Source organism: Aythya marila (assembly GCF_965140915.1).
Source record: "Aythya marila genome assembly, chromosome: 4".
NCBI lineage: Eukaryota > Metazoa > Chordata > Aves > Anseriformes > Anatidae > Aythya > Aythya marila.
Genome location: NC_139045.1, coordinates 21593631 through 21611859, shown reverse-complemented (window position 1 = coordinate 21611859; position 18229 = coordinate 21593631).

Here is an 18229-nt window from a genome sequence, read left to right as displayed (position 1 = left end):
AATTATATCATGTAATGTTTATGTTAGCTTCAGTCCTTTGGTAACTGTAATTTTCAGAACACTGAAATCCCAGTTCTTATGAGTATTTCCTTTCTTTTTCCACAGTGTAGTTTGACATTTTATTTTTTTCTCTCTAATCCTTACTATAGTAGACTGTCTGTTGTTCTAGTATTTTTTTAGTTCATAGTATTTCTTATTTCAGCCATTGACAAACAAGGTTCTTCTTGTTCTCTAGAATATAAACTTGTTTCCTCTCTAAATTTTATCTCTTTTCACACCTGAGTTATTAGCTGACATGTTTATTTTCCAGACCAGCCTTTAAAATTTGTTTTCTTTCCCTTAATTTATAAATGATATAATCAATTATTTATACATTATTTCCCTAGTGAGTCCTAGGCAGAATATTTGATTATATTTGATCCTCAGACAAGTCATTCCACAAGCAAAGGCAGCTGACACCAGTTACCCCAGCTAGTTATTAACCTCTCCTGGGCCTTGACGTGTTGAAGGCCAACCAACAACTGCCTACGTATTGTATCACTCAGTGAATGAACGTGATGCATTGTACAAGTCCCTTCACCCCCTTTTGCTGAGCTGGCATTGTTTGCCCTGTTGCACCTGCAGTCAGAAGACAGCCTGGAACAGAAAACTGGCTAGGAGAGAGAAATATAGTCTAACGTCAGCTGTGTAATAACCTTCCATCAACATCAGCTCAGCATCAATAATTCGACAGGGACCCACTACTAATGTTGGCATTCATACAACCTGGCTGAAATTTGAGTGGTGTCCACGTAACGTTTCAGAATTTGTCTAGTATTTCAGGCAGACTCATATATACTGGAAATACTTTTATATTCTGAACTTAAGAACAAGCAAGAGATTTGTGCCCTTTGCATTGTTACTAATAATGTCCCATTACTTTCATTTTTTTTTTCACTAAAGAACTAGTTTTATATGTATATGACACACTGTCTTCCAGACTCTAATTAAAACTTATTTTTGGTCCTTAGGTGGAAAGACTACTCTGCTGAGATGAGCTCTTAATTAATGCATAGAGATCCTGAAAGTCCCACCTCTCACCAGTAATGATTGACATCCAAGGATACATAAATTACACTAATTGAGCTTTCCATTTCTACATTTTTCTGCAGCCAACTCATCAGAAAAGGTAGGTGAACAGACCACTGTAAGGAAAGATATTTTGCTGTCATCTGTATTTTCCTGAGGGGGAAAACCTTGCAGAGCTATTGAACATTTATTACATGGGTGTCAACTCCTCTGTTCAGTGTTTAGATGTAACATTTGCTTTACTATAAAAATGAGCATTTTTAATTCAGTCATGTACACTTGAATAATCACACAGCATTCACTACTGAAAAGGAAGAATACCTTATAAGTTAGCGGGCAACGCTTTCAGGGATCTCAAATACATACTTTATGAATCAAAGTTCTTTGGTATTAAAACAAGATATTTAGCTGCATATGAGTGGTGTTTTATCTGTAAATGTTCTTTTAATTTTGACCCACACTCTGAAGTAGAGATTTTATAGTATTTATTAAGCAATCATTTATTTCCATGTTTCAATGCAGTACTGTAATAATGAACCTTACTTTGCACTTAATGTAACCCTGTTATTCTGGAATCAGTTAAGATGAAGTCACTGGGGTTATTGAACAATTACTTCTGAGCTAAAGTCCATTGAAACAAAAATGTACTGATGAGAACAGGGTGGATGGAAAGGAACCAAGAAAAGGTGCTAGAATATATCAGAGAGATACTTGGCAGAGGAATTACATTGTAAATGGCATATATGAAGTATTAGCAATCAACGAAAAAATTGGAAATGAGGCCAAACATATGCCTACAGAAAGATTTCTCTAGGGTTTAAACAGTAATTCAGGGTATAATGACAATTCATTTGGTCTCTGGAATCAGCTTTTGGCTGATTTTTTTTTTTTTTTTTTTTTATCTGAGTAAGTTTGAACAGTATCAAATGAACTTATTAGTTCTTTATTTATAATATGTATTTTGGATGACTTATTAGAAATTTCAGTGAAATGTGAGCTCTTGAAATAGATATCTCATTTTCAATAAAGAAATTTGTCCACTTTCAATGTTCATAGATTACATTTACCTGGCATCTATACTCTTTTCTAGAAATGGGAATGAAAGCATTCAAGGTGTGTAAAACATGTGAACATATATTAGAAAAAATATTTTAGGATTCTAAAGACAAGCCTACAGTTCAGTTGATGTGCTGTGTTTGAGAGTTAAAGGAGTTGCAGTTCCTTGATGAATAACCATACTGGAGAAGATTAAATACTTATTGACATATCTTTAACTCTGGAATAGAAACAGATATGGCTGTTTGTATCTAGATGAAAAGTGAATAGATCTGTGGAAAAAAATAATGTAAACAGATGTTGTCTGGGTGCTGTTTAACTTCTAATTGAGATTTTTGAAACTTGGCCTGCTCAGAAAACCGCGAGGGGTAATTTAAATCTATACTTCCCACAGAAGAAATATCAAATAGCTGTGTGCCAAACTCTCAGGATGTTGGAAACTTTATAGTTTTGAGGTGGTGAACAAAGAACCTCCATTTAAGTTTGTGTTCTTAGAAACAACAGCAAAGCAAGACCTACAAAGAGTAGGGAAAAACAGTCTCTAAATGGTGACAGGTTGTAGTGATACCTAACACTGTTCAGGAAAAAGCCTGCAAGAAAGGCATGAAATGTAACATTCTTCCTAATCTTTCAAAACACCGTTTGGCTCCACTATACGTGGTCACAGTAGTAACTCCTGACCGTTATTTGTAATTTGTTTTATCCTCAGGTTAAGGTCTGATGAGACCCTGAATTGTTCTGGTTAAAATGTTTTAAATGTTAAATGTGAAAATGTTTTAAAATGTTTTGAACACAAATTAGCACAGTGAATTACTTTAAAATAGAGAAGATTCAGAACAGGACTAAATAGAGAGGGTTTGTAAGTCAATCTCCATATGCTGTACTTTGTCCTTGTAGATCAGTTCATTCATCTCTGTCCAGGTACTCCCACTGACTTTTTCAGCTAGGACAAAAAACACAGTCTCTTCTGAGTTTTTTGGGAAAAGTCTCTTGCATCCCATTCCTCGGAGGTGTGGCTGTGAGTTTGCAACCTGTTCATCTCAAGAGTCCGCACTCTTTAGCACCTCCCTGCTTGCTCTGCCTTATTTTGTATTTCCTGTTTTCCTGCCTTGGATTCAGGTAAATTAGGTCAATTTCCCCCATGAGAATTATAGAGGAAGGAACTGAAAGGAAAATTAAATGCAGGATTGAATAGGGCAGGTGCTGGACAGAGAGAAGTCCTATTAAAGGAGTACATTGATTTTTGTAACATTCCCCTTGTCTCCAACAAGGTTATAAAAATGTATGTTTCCTGTGAAAGACTGCAGAAGAAAACAAACTGGAAATATGGTAGCACAGTGACATAGGGCTCAGGTGTTTATACTTTTTTCTGTATAAATGTGAGGTAAAAATGAAACAAAATTTAAATACACAGTTAAGAGTACAGAGATAGAAGCAGATCTTTTTTGAGAATTTCAGCAATGTGACAAATTTCTATGTAATCCCAACTCCACGGAACATCTTTAAGTTAACACCTCTGGAAAGAAAAGTTTGTTGTTATTTCATCTTCTTTGTGACGTAACTCTTTGGACAAAGTAACTCACTACATTTTTTTGTATTTACCTGTAAGCTGTGTTGTATTTGTAATTTCCATATCGCATGTATGGAGGCGTAACACCTAGGTATTCACTACATTTTTCTCTTTATTGCTGGTCAGTTGGAAAGAATATGCACTCTAATTCGCTGCTTCAAGAAAATTGAGTTGTATAAAACCTGAACAGTTTGGTAGGAACAAAATGTGTGAACTTCTGAAGGAAAGCCAAGATGAAACTTGGGCATGGTGTCACAAAACTGGAGGTGTCCTGCTCTCTGCTTCTGTACGGTTTAATACAGACCCTAATCTGGCAGGGACCAACTTCATTATCATGCCATCAGAACTCCTGTGTTTTTATACTTAACCAAATTGCAGTAGCTCACTCTGAGTTTCACTAGACTGTATCTGCCGAAATATTTATTACCAGGAAACATAAGCATACATTCAGAATGTTGGCAAGTGTTTTAAACAGTAGTTAAAATGTATTTTGTGCTAATTCAAAAGAATAATTCTAGCTATAGCACCAGCTTTAAAGATCATAGCAAACATCAAATCAACCGAGAACAATATATACCTCTTGCTTATGATAATGAATTAGACATTAATGATAGGTATTTCATTTTGAATAGTTGCAACAATAAATTATTCTTGGGATAACATGGTAGAGCCTAGTCTCCTTTGGCTTTTGGAACCAGTAAAATAACAGAACATCAGTCAAGTTAATAAAGTGTGCCCTTATTACACATTCTGCATCTGTACATAAACTGCCAGCATATGATCAAAGACTGCAGCTGTTTCAGTTATACCACAGTCACATCATAGACATTTTATAGTTACAGCAGAGAGTTCCAGGGACAACCCAGTCACCTTGCAGACATACAGAGTTCAGTGCAACCTCATTAAATTGCACCTTGGTATTATATGAAACCTGTAGCACATCTATCAGGTATGATATATATAATTTCTGTATTATTTTTTTTTTTGTGTGTATGCTTTGCCTTTATGTCTTCTCAAGAAGTCCAAGCTTTTGTTCACACAAAATTACAGAGTTCCATGTCTGCATATTTTAATTTGGAATTGGTAGTTGCCAAAAGTAAAGGATTATTAATAGCCAAATGGCTGTGTTGTATCTCACACTTTCAGGCAGTGTGAAGGAATTAATAAAATAATGAATATTAATTGAAATAATTATATTGTAAACTGGAATGTCGAAGCATGTTTTCATAGCTAGTAACGTATTTTCTGTTTCACCTGGCGGACAAGTTTTTCACTTAAGTCAGTGAGTTTTTCCATTAACTATTACAGAACTGGAATATCACTTAATAATCAAATATGTTTTAATACCAATTGATAACCTTTTCTATATTATCAGGTTTCAGTATGAGAAACATCACAGAGAGAAATTCAAGGAGTTATTCCTGAAAAAGTATGTTTCATAAATTAGTTAATGTTGAATACAGAATAGCAATTTTGCTATATTGCAGCAAAAATAAACTGCCAGCTACCTTGTCCTGAATTTTAAAGACACTGTAATCTATGTCTCATTTTATATACATTTCATATATAAATTTACTGTTTAGGTAGTCAAGCAGTATAACAAATATGTAGGAGCCAGTTAATCAGAGATCTGAATCCTAGTATCTTTTCAAGGATGAATTGCTGAAGCTAAATGAAGTAAAAAAATACCCTAACAGTTTATTAACGGAACAACTCTAACAAAAAATACAACTTCGTGTTCTTACCTACTTGTCCTGCATGTATTCTTCACACTTAACAGTTAAAGAAGGAAGCATATGTGCATCTGTTCTGATAGTTTTCAGTGCATGTTAAAAAAAGAAAGTGTTGTAAAACTAAAATATGTTAGGTGGGATAATAATCTATTATGGTAACAGTCAAATTGCTTGTCGTGTCATGAAGGGTTATGCTTTAATTAAGCAATAAGGCATGACAGGGTGTGAATTACAATGTAATAATTCTTGTCTAGTGTATTGTTAGGCAAGAGGCCAAAGGACTAGTGCCACTGAATGCTGCAGGAATGAATTATTATGCTGTAATTTAAACAATGCAATATCATCTGCAATCATTGTAAAATGTTACATTTTAAATTATAAACAATTCAAATTATAATTTTTCTATACATAGTAATACCCCCTGATAAAATATTTTGTTGCCAATGTTATTATGGAAAAGAGAGACTTTTCTATATGTTATTGTACTTAGATGACAATTTAACTCCAAAAAGTATTGTTTCTGAGATCTGAAGGATGCTATTATGATATCATCTTTCCTAAAATAAACAGAAGAGACACAGCCCTGAGGAATCAGGAACAAATGTTCTCTATCTTTCTTTTCACTGGACAGAACTAATGTACAGTAATTAAAGTCAGAGCATTGTGAAACTCCTCTTTCCTGGAAGCTTTGCGTTTAGTGGAGGCTTTGTTATTATCTCTTTACCTTTTGAAAGCATAATTTTTCTTCTTCCCATTCTTCCTTATTGGCACCTTTTCTGAAGACACCTCATTTATAAAGCCCTTCAATTCATCTCTCAGACTAACTGTTAAAAATACATACTGCATTTTTCTATGATTTTTTTTTTCTCCTGAACATCAGAGGAGAAGTCAATAGGAGGAGGACAAAAACACAGGAATGTGAGAGCTCCTATATATAATATATATTATATTCTCTGCTACAAAGCATATAGTCATAGATACTGTAACTAGCAGGAAATGTTGATAAAAAGGTATGAGTTCTGCTATTTTTCTTCCTTTTTCTTGCTTATATATAATATACATATACATATAATATCCATAATCATAGAATCATATTTATGTATTATATATACATATAATATATTTGTATATATAATATATACAATTTCTGTGACATAGAGTTCATAGAGTATATATACAATTTACAATTGTATATATAATATGTACAATATATACAATTTATGTATATAAAATATTTGGGTATCAAAATGCATGTAGTTGACTTTTCTAATGCATGATGTTTACCTCTACTAAAACATCATATAGTATTGTCTGTTTTGCAAAGTTATTTCATAGTTAACATGTCTGACTGGAAAAGGTCCAATGGATTCCATGCCTTAATTGAGATGTGTGTACAAGACGATTTTTGAGAGAAATGGAAAAGCTCATCTATTGATACATTTATTTGTATGCTTCTGGGCAGCCTTTGTCAAGTCAGTAGTCTCTAAAAACTTTCTTGTCCATTGTGAGATTCAACAGAAGTGTATGAAAATGAGGGCTTTTTTCACTAGTTACCACTGATTTACGTCACTGCCACAAAAGCAATACAGCTTCCAGAAGCCCCAGCTCTGCAATACAGTACAACTCCAATCTAAATCTCTCCCTGCATTCCACAGTCTTTTTTTTTTTTAGTTGCATCTTCCTGTTCAATCTGAAGATGACAATTGTCTTATCCACCATTGGAAATCAGATATGGGATCAATTTGCAAGTTGCTTTTTCACTCCTTAGTTGACTGAAGTTTGTTGTCATTAAGTAAAATCATAATTTGCCAGTTGACTTAATCATGCAACAATTAATTTCTTTCAGTGTTGAAGTTTTTACTGTGGTTATACTAACAAATATTGTTGAATGCTTTCTTATATCATCTCTATACAGTAGTGTGGCTGTAGCAGTAGATCTTGTGTAAGAAGAAAGTTAGCATTTAGGTCGGTACATGAAAAGAGACATTTTTTCCATAACACTTGAAGCAAATTTGTCTTCAAAGGATTCTTTGTACCCTAAGAAAGTCTGTCACTATGACAGAGTTCACAGGAGGAAACAATTGGTTTAATTTTCACAAGGGTTAAATAGCTTCCTCTTCTTTCTAGGCACAATTCATCTAAAATAAAATGTATTGTGCTTCTGATAGGGTTTGCCACAGTCAGCTGATGAATTTGCGTTCGATTTCATAGTGATTAGGAGGGCATTTCTACTAGTTAGCTTTGAGCAAACAGTTGTCTTTAATCTGAGACTGCAGTCAAGATATGTGTTCACACTAGATTATTCATCAGTAAAACATTTTTAATGCCTCTAACTCCTACAAACTGTTTGATGTTTTCACTAACTTTCTCCATTTTTCTAATACACAAATTTGTGTAAATACTCCATAACTTTTGCAGAAAAATAAAGCAGTAATAAAAAATGTTCAGGACAAAGGATAAGAAACTGCCAGTTGAGACTTCTCAGTTTTTCAAAATAGAAGTGCTTTTGAGATTTGATTAGCAATGACATATTATGCGACAAAAGAAGAAAAAGGATTTAGAAATGGAAACTAAAAATAGTTGTGTAGTAATTTAATAACCTGGCAGATTTTATTCCATCTGTTAGGAAGAGTTTGAAAGCCATTTCCTGCTGCCACTCACACCGCAGAAGCTTCAGAGTTCAGAGATGGAATCAAATACCTGATGTGAAAATCTGCTATTATGATTCATATCCAAAGATTCATATCAATATCCTTGCCTAGAATATTGTGCAGGGTTATTTAAAAAAGATAAAGTGAAGCCAAAAGTTTTGGATTATTATCTGTCTTATTGTAGATATCACACCTTGGTGTGGAAAAAAAAAAAAAAAAGACCAAATGTATTATTTCCTTGGGATTTACAAAAATTACTGAAACTGTACTACGTAACTGGACAACTCAATATAACAGATTTCTTGTATAGGTGGTCCAGTATTCAATTCAAATTCCATTAACTTGTTTTTGGGGTGACAGGACAGTATTATTTTGGGTTGTCCTTTATTGCCATACAGACCTGATAAGCAAACTGGGGCAAGGCAGACCATTATGTCAAATTATGTGGACAGAAGGTATGAAGGAGAATGAAATGTGTGGTGTAACCTTTAGCTGACAAACTGGACTTCCATACCACCATAAATTAGTACTGATACTCACTGTGTCCTAGCAATAGGTTATCTGCAACAGCTCAAATGTAAATGTCTATACCTAGTTAGATAACTATAATTGGGTATTTCTAGATGAGATCTCACAATTGTTTGATAGACATAAGAAGACATTATTTATTTTTTTTGTCTTTAATAATAGAAAATCTGTAACACTCCTGCTGATGTTCATCTAAATTAGAGTATCAGATGGCAAAGCCATCTTCATTAGGGGAGTAAGAACATAAGTTAGAATTGGACATGGGTACAAATGTCTAAGGATGGTACAAACTGCCCTAAGTGCTAAAAACCCTTGCTACAAGACAATGCTCTTTTGCATTTGGTCATTTAGAAACAATTTTGATGGAGAACTGGAACTTCACAGTCAACCATTGTTGCTTGTGTTTTTTGTTTTTTGTTTTTCTTTCTTTTCTAAGCTGGCCAGAAGAAACACAGATAAGTGTGTTTATATCTGAAAATGTACAACTGATCTAGCTTCCCGTTAGATTAAATCTTCTTGAAAAATTAAAACCCTTATGTAATGTACTTTCCACCCATTCACACATATTTGCATGCTTTTTGCAAGTTTTAAAATGCTCTGTTGCAAGATTATGTTTTATTTCACCTGAAATCACTTGTTAGAAAAGAAAATGAAATAGTTCGTTTTGATCAAAATGTAAAGGAGTATTGATAGCAGTGTTTTTTTCAATTTATTAAAAAATAAATAAATAAATCACCAATACTTTGCAGGAACCTTTTCAGACACATGATGGAAGCAGGATGAATTTTTAAGTTCTGAGCCCTGTATTCTCATACAGGCCACTTAGTGTCATATCAGGTGCTGGTTCTACAGGACGGACATTTATGTAGATGTGTTCAGAACTGGGCTCGAACAGTAGTATGAGGATATAAATTCTTGCACTACTTTATTGATCCACAAAGCTATCTGCTGTCAAGATACACTTGCATTCTGCCTAGTCTATGCAAAGCAGATGTGATATTTACAAATACAGATCAATTTAAATGGCACTGGTGTTAATGATATTCACAAGCACAAGAAAATCTCTCACTGTAATGTTTCATGCTAAAATCTTTTATCATTGCTTAAGATTGCCTGCTGGAGTAATTAAAACAATAATACTAGATTACTGTGCTGAAGCTAAACTCACGGTGGGTTAATATGTTTTCATATTGAAATCAATTTTTTGTCCTAGTGAACAGGCCTTGGACTTAATAGGACCAGCTCAAGCAAACCAATTTGTTAATGTGCAAGATGTGATTTGTGTGTGTTCTGTCTGGGCTCCTAAAAAGGATGTGTAACTAGCTGTAAGCAAAAGGACTTTTATGAGTTGACTCATGTGCCCTTCAGACTTTAAGTAGAACATGAACAGCAGTTTCAAAAAATACAGCATGAAGCTAGCATGCTAAAAGTAGCATGAAGACACAGGTTTCCATATGGAACAGCAAAGTTAATAAGTTCATACAGAGTTTCATTGCGTGGATCAGATACATGCGTAATGTTATTTATTTGGTGTTGATTTGTAGCAGAAAAGCTAATGTTTGACACTTCCTTTGTACATGGCTTTTTTTAAGCATTCCTCCCCTTACCCTTTGACCCAGCATTAACATATGGGCAGGTATACCCTTTGATACAGCATTTACATGTATTTATATCACTTGATTTTGGTGTAAACAAATGGACCCTGAACATGACTTCTTTGCATATGTGTCCATATTATACCAAAGATTTTTAGAAAGAAATAACAAGAAATTCAGAATGTGAATACATATGGATACCTGGAATCCATAAAAGTGTAATCTTGGAGAAAAATAAATATTTTAATATTCTTAACGTTGCAAAAGATCTGGCAGTTTAAAAGTGATCTCAGGAATTGCATTTGTATTATTTAGCTAATATTTCCAGTTCCTTTTAACCACTTTTCAGACAATTGATCAGATCAAGCCAGATTTTAGCCTTTTCATTTATAAAGCAAGTGTTTTTTACATCTCTGACTGTGTGCTGTACACCTCAAGGTGGCCTGAACAGCCAGTAGGAGTAATAGGGGTGATTAAACGTTGTCACAAGGGGTTAGATGTGGCGCTTTCTTCCCACATGACAGGCTGTGACAGTCAAGCAGCACTGAAGCAGAACAAACGACAGCGGCAGTTTGCTGCAAGCACTGCTACTGTCAGAACTCCTGCTCGAAAGCTAAATGCTAGATATTCAACTCAGGGAAGTTTCAAATAGACCATGCAAATTTTAGTTTAAAAAATGTCCCTGCAAGTAAGTAGTGACATGCATTAACTGCAGTGATTGTGTTGTTACATGAGTGACTGTTCAATGTCTTGCACTGGCCATGAGCATAGTTTATGAGCGATGCTGTCGATCCATTTACATTTGTGCTTAGCTGTTCCTGTTATGTGAAATCTGCCCAGTTTTGAGAAAGCTGGCATTCTCATGTAATTAGAATGAAGGCTGTCACTACTTTTTAGGGACTGCATGCTTTTGTCCCTCTGAATGACTACCTACAGGATGCTATGAAAACCATGTACTCAACTGAGCCCAGGATAAAATCGCATATATTCAGATATGTCATACAAGGTTTCATTCCTGAAGGAAAGGGACTGTATGGAGACTTCAAAACAGCAAACTTAAAATTTTGAGCAGATTCCTTAAAAGGCAAAAGCTAACCAAGAAAATGCACCCCAAAATTCATTCAAGTATAGCATTCCAGGCTTTTGTAACACGGCAGGACAGGGAAATTGTACAGAAGAAGAAATCTAAACATCTTACTAGTCTACGTACGGGAGTGGCATACTATGATTTTTTTCCATATATTTTAAACTGAATTTCAACAACATTCCAAACACAAAAGAAAAGCAGTAGTGTGAACCTACATAAGTTTGTATTCAAACCAATAAAAACAGATAGACGGGGCCTGGAAAAAAATTCAAAAGAACCTCTATGAAATGTATAGAGAGACAATATAGGTAACAATGTTTTCATTATTCTAATATACTTCACTTTTGACTAAATAAGAGTTATACTTACATTTCTTACTACTCCCACATAAGTAATGTAAGCAATAAGTAATTCTGAACAAACTCTGCCTTGAAATTCTCAAGTTGTAGTGTGTTGCTACTAGCAGTAAGCTTGGTTGGAATTGTCTCACTTAGCTGTGGATGGTTAAAGAATTAAAGGTTATAGCAATGTAGTTGAGGTTGCATTGAAAATACCCCTTTCAGCAGGACTAAACATCTCCTTTCATATTTCATTATTTAAAATTATTCCTCAGTTTTGCCGTTTCTGTTCAGAGCTTATCTTAACCATAAAGGACTTATTTTTTAATTGTACCAGTCTTCCTTAAAGTCTTCCTTAAAGATATGGTGAGCAATGACATTTTAAAAAAAATTTTTGGCACACTTTTTTTTATATTTCTGCTAACCTCTACGTATTAGACATGTAAAGCTTTACATGCATCACCCCATTTTCACGTATATTCACACGTCATGACTACCTACATAGGGACCTCTGTTTGAATTTTAAACTGAATTAAGGGAAGTCCTGTCTCATTACGGCAAGAATCACCAAAGCTTGTCTTGGATCTGGTCATGTGCGTCCCTTCTTCAGTGAGCTTTGCTCACACTGCTGGGCATATTGCCTCCTGGCAGCCCCTGAATTGTGCTTCCCCATTATACCAAAAACAGTAGCAGCTGTGATAACATTTACGAGTTGAAATACTGATATGACACTCCACTCTTTCAATGCAAGAGTGATCCATGCTGAAATATGAGTTCAGTTTCTTGGACATACCTGTCCTTTTCTCAGCCCTTTAATGCCCTTGTTCCTGATAGGAGTTGAGACATGCTGGGAGGAAAGGATTTGTAGGCAAAAATGCCTGAGGAACTATATGGGGAGCGTTGTTTCCATCTGGTGAATATTGTGTGGTTCGCCAGAGAAAAACTCAGATCCATCTGTCTTTTCTGGGTCTGTCAGAAGAGGTTGCTCTCTAATAAATATTACCAGTGTTCTGGACAGCATTGGGGATGTTATGAGATGAAGTGGGACTTTCACCAAGCACTAGTAAATTACAGGTCGCCTTTTAGAACACCATTTCAAATGCTGGTGTCTTTTCCTCTCACATCTATTCCCAGATTTTTGCAGACCCCAGAAGTGTTGGTCAGTGGATGGCATAACATGGTTAATATGTTTCACTGAGCTAGCACATCCACCCTGTAAATCAAGTTGGGCTTACAAGAAAAAGGGTTATATTTGCCTCAAAAATTTCCTTCATATTCAGAATTGTTAATACCAACCTCAACAAGAGTAACATCTGCTTTATAATTTCTATCCATGAAATTATTACCTAAAATGTAAGATGAGGCATTGGAGAGCCATTCTGAGAAAACAGATACAAGCATTTGATTAAAGGAAGCATCTGATACTAAAGGAGCAGTACAGAGTATTTTCAGAGCAGTGTAATGTCTTTTAAAAGCTGTTGCTTTTAAACAAAAGGTCTAGAGGAGGTGATGTCAATATCAGTATTAATTGGGTTTTAATTGGTGAAATTAAGTTAATAAAAGTGACAACGGTTGAGTACAGAGTAATGATGTTTAGAAAGCTACTCAGCGGTTTGTTTGAAATAAGTCATTAAAGTCATGATTTAGATGTCCAGGCTTGCCTACCCACCACACAAGCAGTTAATACAAAACATTCTATTTCACTGTTATGAAAGAAAAAATATATATTTTTTAAAGAGCTGTAAATTAGGTTGTGCTGGAAGCATCCATTTTCTTGCCTCCATCACTGCCAACTCCCACTGTTTGCTTTGATCTATGATTTGCAGACTACTATTATCATTTATGTGTTTTACAATTACTACAAATGACACCTCCCCTTCCTCAGCCCCAAGCCACAAATCTGAAATGAATAAATGCTGTTTATTGTGACAGTCTGCCTTTTGTCTGTGGAACAATGACAAACTATACCACTGACAGCCAGTTGCTGTTTTTAACTACCGCTCTCTAGCTCAGGCTTCGAGTGTTCTTCAGAATGCCACAATAGGCGATTTTGAATAAAATAAGTGAAAATATATTGCATTTGTTTAGCATGACGTGACACCATTGTCCAATACATTGAGTAAACAAGAAGAATAAATGACATAAGCATGGTAGTTTTTGGATCTCTACATTTCATTGAGATCCGTACAACTGTGGTCATCTCAAAATTAAAGTATTAATGCCTTTTATTATTCATCATTTTATGTTATTCATATAGAGAATTGCCTTCACTGGAGTGAAGTGAAGGAGAAGAAATAAAGGGTGCTCTTTTCATTATCTGTGCAACCTAAGAACATTTCTATTCACTCTTCAACAGAGTGAAGGCAGCATGGAATGGCTTTATCTGTAAGAAATTTGTGAACATCTTCTGACCTGCTGCTAGCACATTTTTAAGAAATGTTATAATGACTTGATAAAATATCTAATTGTACCTAGCAGAGCAGATGTAACAAGTAAATCAGGTCTAATTTAACTAGACCCTGACTTCTATCTAAATGCAGACTTGTAAATATGCCTATATATTTCTTTGGTGTCATTTTTCTTAAATCAGAGTTTGCACGTGAATGTTAGCATTTCATCTTGAAACCAGATGTTAGGCTTTTTAAATGCCACATCTTTCCTGTACACATACCTGGTGCATCTGTGTGCATGCACACACACATGCAGGCATTCAACAGTGCTAATTTCTAATACTTTTTAATATATTTGTTTGTGTTTATGTACATAAATAAATGCTGCACTGCTATTTTACTTCGCTGGCTAAACACAACAGCATCACAATGAATTTCCTGGCATTTGTGTTATTGACACAGAACGTTGTGGTATTTTTCATAATGGGAGAGCAGCATCTAGTCTTTAAATTAAATCTTTATTCAGTGCATAAGACTACACATGCCCTATATCTGACCCAAAGAATTTTTTTTCCTTAATTATATGTAGTAGAGTAATATAGGTCTTTTAAAATTCCTCACTTTATTTGTGTGGTTTTTTTTTTTTTCTTTTTCCTTTTTCTTAATAAATACAAAAACAACAGAGAGTATGAGCAAATTTCAGGCCTGCATTGGCACTGACAGTTTGCAGAAAATAAATTTCCTAATAAGGAGACATAACATAAAATCTTGCTTGGAAATTCAGATAATTTCATACATTAAAATCTACAGTTAATTTTTTATGCATTTATTGGATGAATAATTTGCCTTCTGCTCTTCAGCTGTGTCACCTTTCTTATTACATTTTTTTTTCTCCTTTCATTTTTCCTTTGATGTCTCCTGTACCTGTTTTGCTTCTTAGACTTCCTGCCTTCCTCCTTGCAGAAACACCTGGCTACATTCTCAATATAGTTTTCTGCCTGTTAAACAAAGGCACTTTTTTGTTGTTGTTTAATAAAAAGCTAAGAAGTAGAGAGCAGGGTAGTTTCAGAATGCACAGATTCTTGCCCTTATTCCAGGATTGCATTTTTTATAATGATACCCAAAGAAAATCCTCGAAGAAAACCTGTGAAGAAATGTAGCCTCTTGGATCTCTTTGTATACTGTATATAGATAGCATAAATTGATAATAAGTTAATCTGTTGATCCAGAAAAGAGAAATAATTTCTTTGTATGTTCAGAAGAACTGTTAGGAATACTTTTTGGAAAGTAAATAAATAATAGTAATAATAATAATAATAATAATAATAAAAGGTAAGATGCATTAAAATCTAATGTAGCAATATAAGCCTGAAATTTTTCTACTAGGAAGGTAGAGGGCCTTGTATATATTTTGGGTGGGTAAGAAGTCAGAGTTGCAATGAAGTTCCTTTCCCAAAGGCTCCAAGCACACCAAACTCAAAAGAAAAACTCTTCTAACATGAGTCGTTCTAGCCTACGAGTTCTTATGGTGTTGGACAGTATGAAATTAATGAGCGAATCACCCAGCATAACAATACATGAAATCAATAACAGGCATATACATTCAGTAAGGAAAGCCATTTTAACATTCTCTCTAGGTATTCTAATCTAATAGAGAACATTTCATCCTCTTGCATTGCCTCTTGGCTGCCTAAATAAATACCCATTTGAAAAAACAGCATTGTGCTCATTCACATAGCTTAAGTATCTTTACTAAAGACATAAACTGTGGTTTAGCTATTTCAGGTAATATGTAGATGATGGCCATTACCTGCAATGATAAGCTACTTGCCATCAGTAGAGCTGTCCAAATGTTAACGAGTTCCTTTAGAATCTGGAGATTAGCTAAGCTTTCACATCAGTTATTCACAGCAGTATTTTGATTTATTTATTTTCAATTTCACTATGAATTTTACCAAGATAATTTAAGAAAGTCTCCTCATTAGTAATTTCTTGAATATTTTAGTTGACACAGTTATTGATAGTTAAAAACAAGATAAAAAATTTGTACAAAAGCACAATGGATTCTCTCAAACTTTTAGTACAAAGCATGTAGCAAGCACTGCTCCTTTATATTTAAGGATAAAATAAAATTTAAAAAAAAAAGAGTTAAATAGCTGTTTACTGTGCTTTGAATGTATAAAGAACGATTGATAAATACTAATAACAAGGTCAGTAAAGCATGTGCAGCAGGTGTTTTAGTGCTTTTAACATAGAGATGAGGCTTCTTGTTGATGGAGGAATGAAGCTTCTTGCTTGCTGGGAACTTCTGTCTTCAACAACAAAAAACTCCACAGAAGAAATAGTTTGTCCTGCAGTTGTTTGGCTTAAGTTTTCATCAGGAGTGAAACGATTAATTCTAATTATTGGTCTTTGAGTCTGTAAAGTATTTTTACACATTATAAGCTACTGAGGTATGAAGGATTCACATCAACATAAAACTTCACGAGTTATAGCAATTTGATTACCTTTGCTATTTCTCAAACTTATAGAGAATGTGCAGGCTCACATGTAGGTGGTTTAAATTAGATTTAAACAAGCTACAATAGCAAAGCTGCTACTCAACAGAAATCTTTCTCTTACTTGTGGAACTGTTTATTCAGCATAGATGTGGTCATCTGCAGAATAGCTGTCCAAGGGGATCCTTCTCTAAAAGCAGAAGGGTTGAGGTCCTCTTGTTATGAAAGAGCTGTGTCTCTTACCCAGCACTCTTGCCCAGTCAGTCTAGCTGGAAAAGTGCCAGCTATCTGTATTCAGCCCTCCTCATCTTCTCCGTTCCCCTCTCTAGTTTAATTCATTGCAGAACTGGACAGCATGGGATCAACGAATGAATCCTGTTTCAAGTGACAATACATTAATTTAAAAATAGGAATATACAGCCATTTTGACAATCCAGATTTGGTATTCTAATCTAATAAAAAAGCTTTCATGCACTTACGTTGCCTCTTAGCAGCCTAAACAAATCCCCATCTGCGAAAGTAGTACTGTGTCAATCATACAGTACTATGCTTTCTACCCTTCAATTTAAACATATAAAGTAGGTTTTCAATCATAAACTTATTTCTGTAGAATTTCTCCTTGGACCCTGGGCTCGCTAGAGGTATAAATTAGGAGAACTAATAACGAAACTGTGTAAAAGACCAAACAACAGGCCATTAATTCAGACCCTGTGCACTAACATGCCAATAGTCATAAAATCAGATTCCTAAACTGATACGGGAGCTTGAAGCTCCCATATGGATAGACTATGTTGGTATTCCCTGCGACAAGTTTGACTATTTTTTACCCTTTTTTTTTTTTTTTGTCAGTTACTATTATTCTCTAAGTGCTACCCTGTGCCTTGCATTTGTAGATTTTACTGGAACTTTAGCATGCGAATCAACAACAAACAACAGCAGAAGGCAGAAGGTAGACACAGGGTTTGACTTGTGACTAACTACTGGGCACACTGATTTTGCTGCAAAGCTGCCGTAGGTACCACATCAAGAGCTCACAAAAAAAAAAAAAAAAAAAGGAAAACAAAACAAAACACAATCTTCTGCACTAAATATGACTATAATTAATACAATCACCAAGGTGGCATTAAAAGGAATGTCTCTTAAATCATTTCCAGTGTCAGATTAATTCCCGATCTGAAACTGGACTTCATGTAGGAACTTCTTAACAAACTAGCACAGCTAAACAAAAACCTCAGACAAGCAGTCATTTTATAGCTGGGAAAAAAAAAAAAAAAAAAAAGAGGAAACAAACAAACAAAAAAAAAAAGCACAGAAACCTTATAAAGTTTGCCAGAGGTCTGTTATTACCAGTTAATTTTGCATACAAAATATCAGAATCTGTTGTCTAAATGATCCAGAAGGTTCAGAAATACGGTTAAATTCATTGTCTGATATGAGAACGTATGGAGCATATGTAGTTTGCATTAACTTCAACTGTAAGAGGGGTGTTATAGATGTTTTTCTAAAGGATGTCTTGCAGCTAAATACCTAAATTCTGTTGATGCCAGTGGAAATCAGTCACTAAATACTCTCAAAGATTTGCAAGTACTTTTTCTGTGCTGGCAAGTCAATGCTTCCCATGTCTTTACGAGTGAGGAAAATTACAAAACCTATGTCCATATGCGGCCATTAGGAAGTGAACCTCAGAAAATGTAATTTAAGGAAATATAATAAAA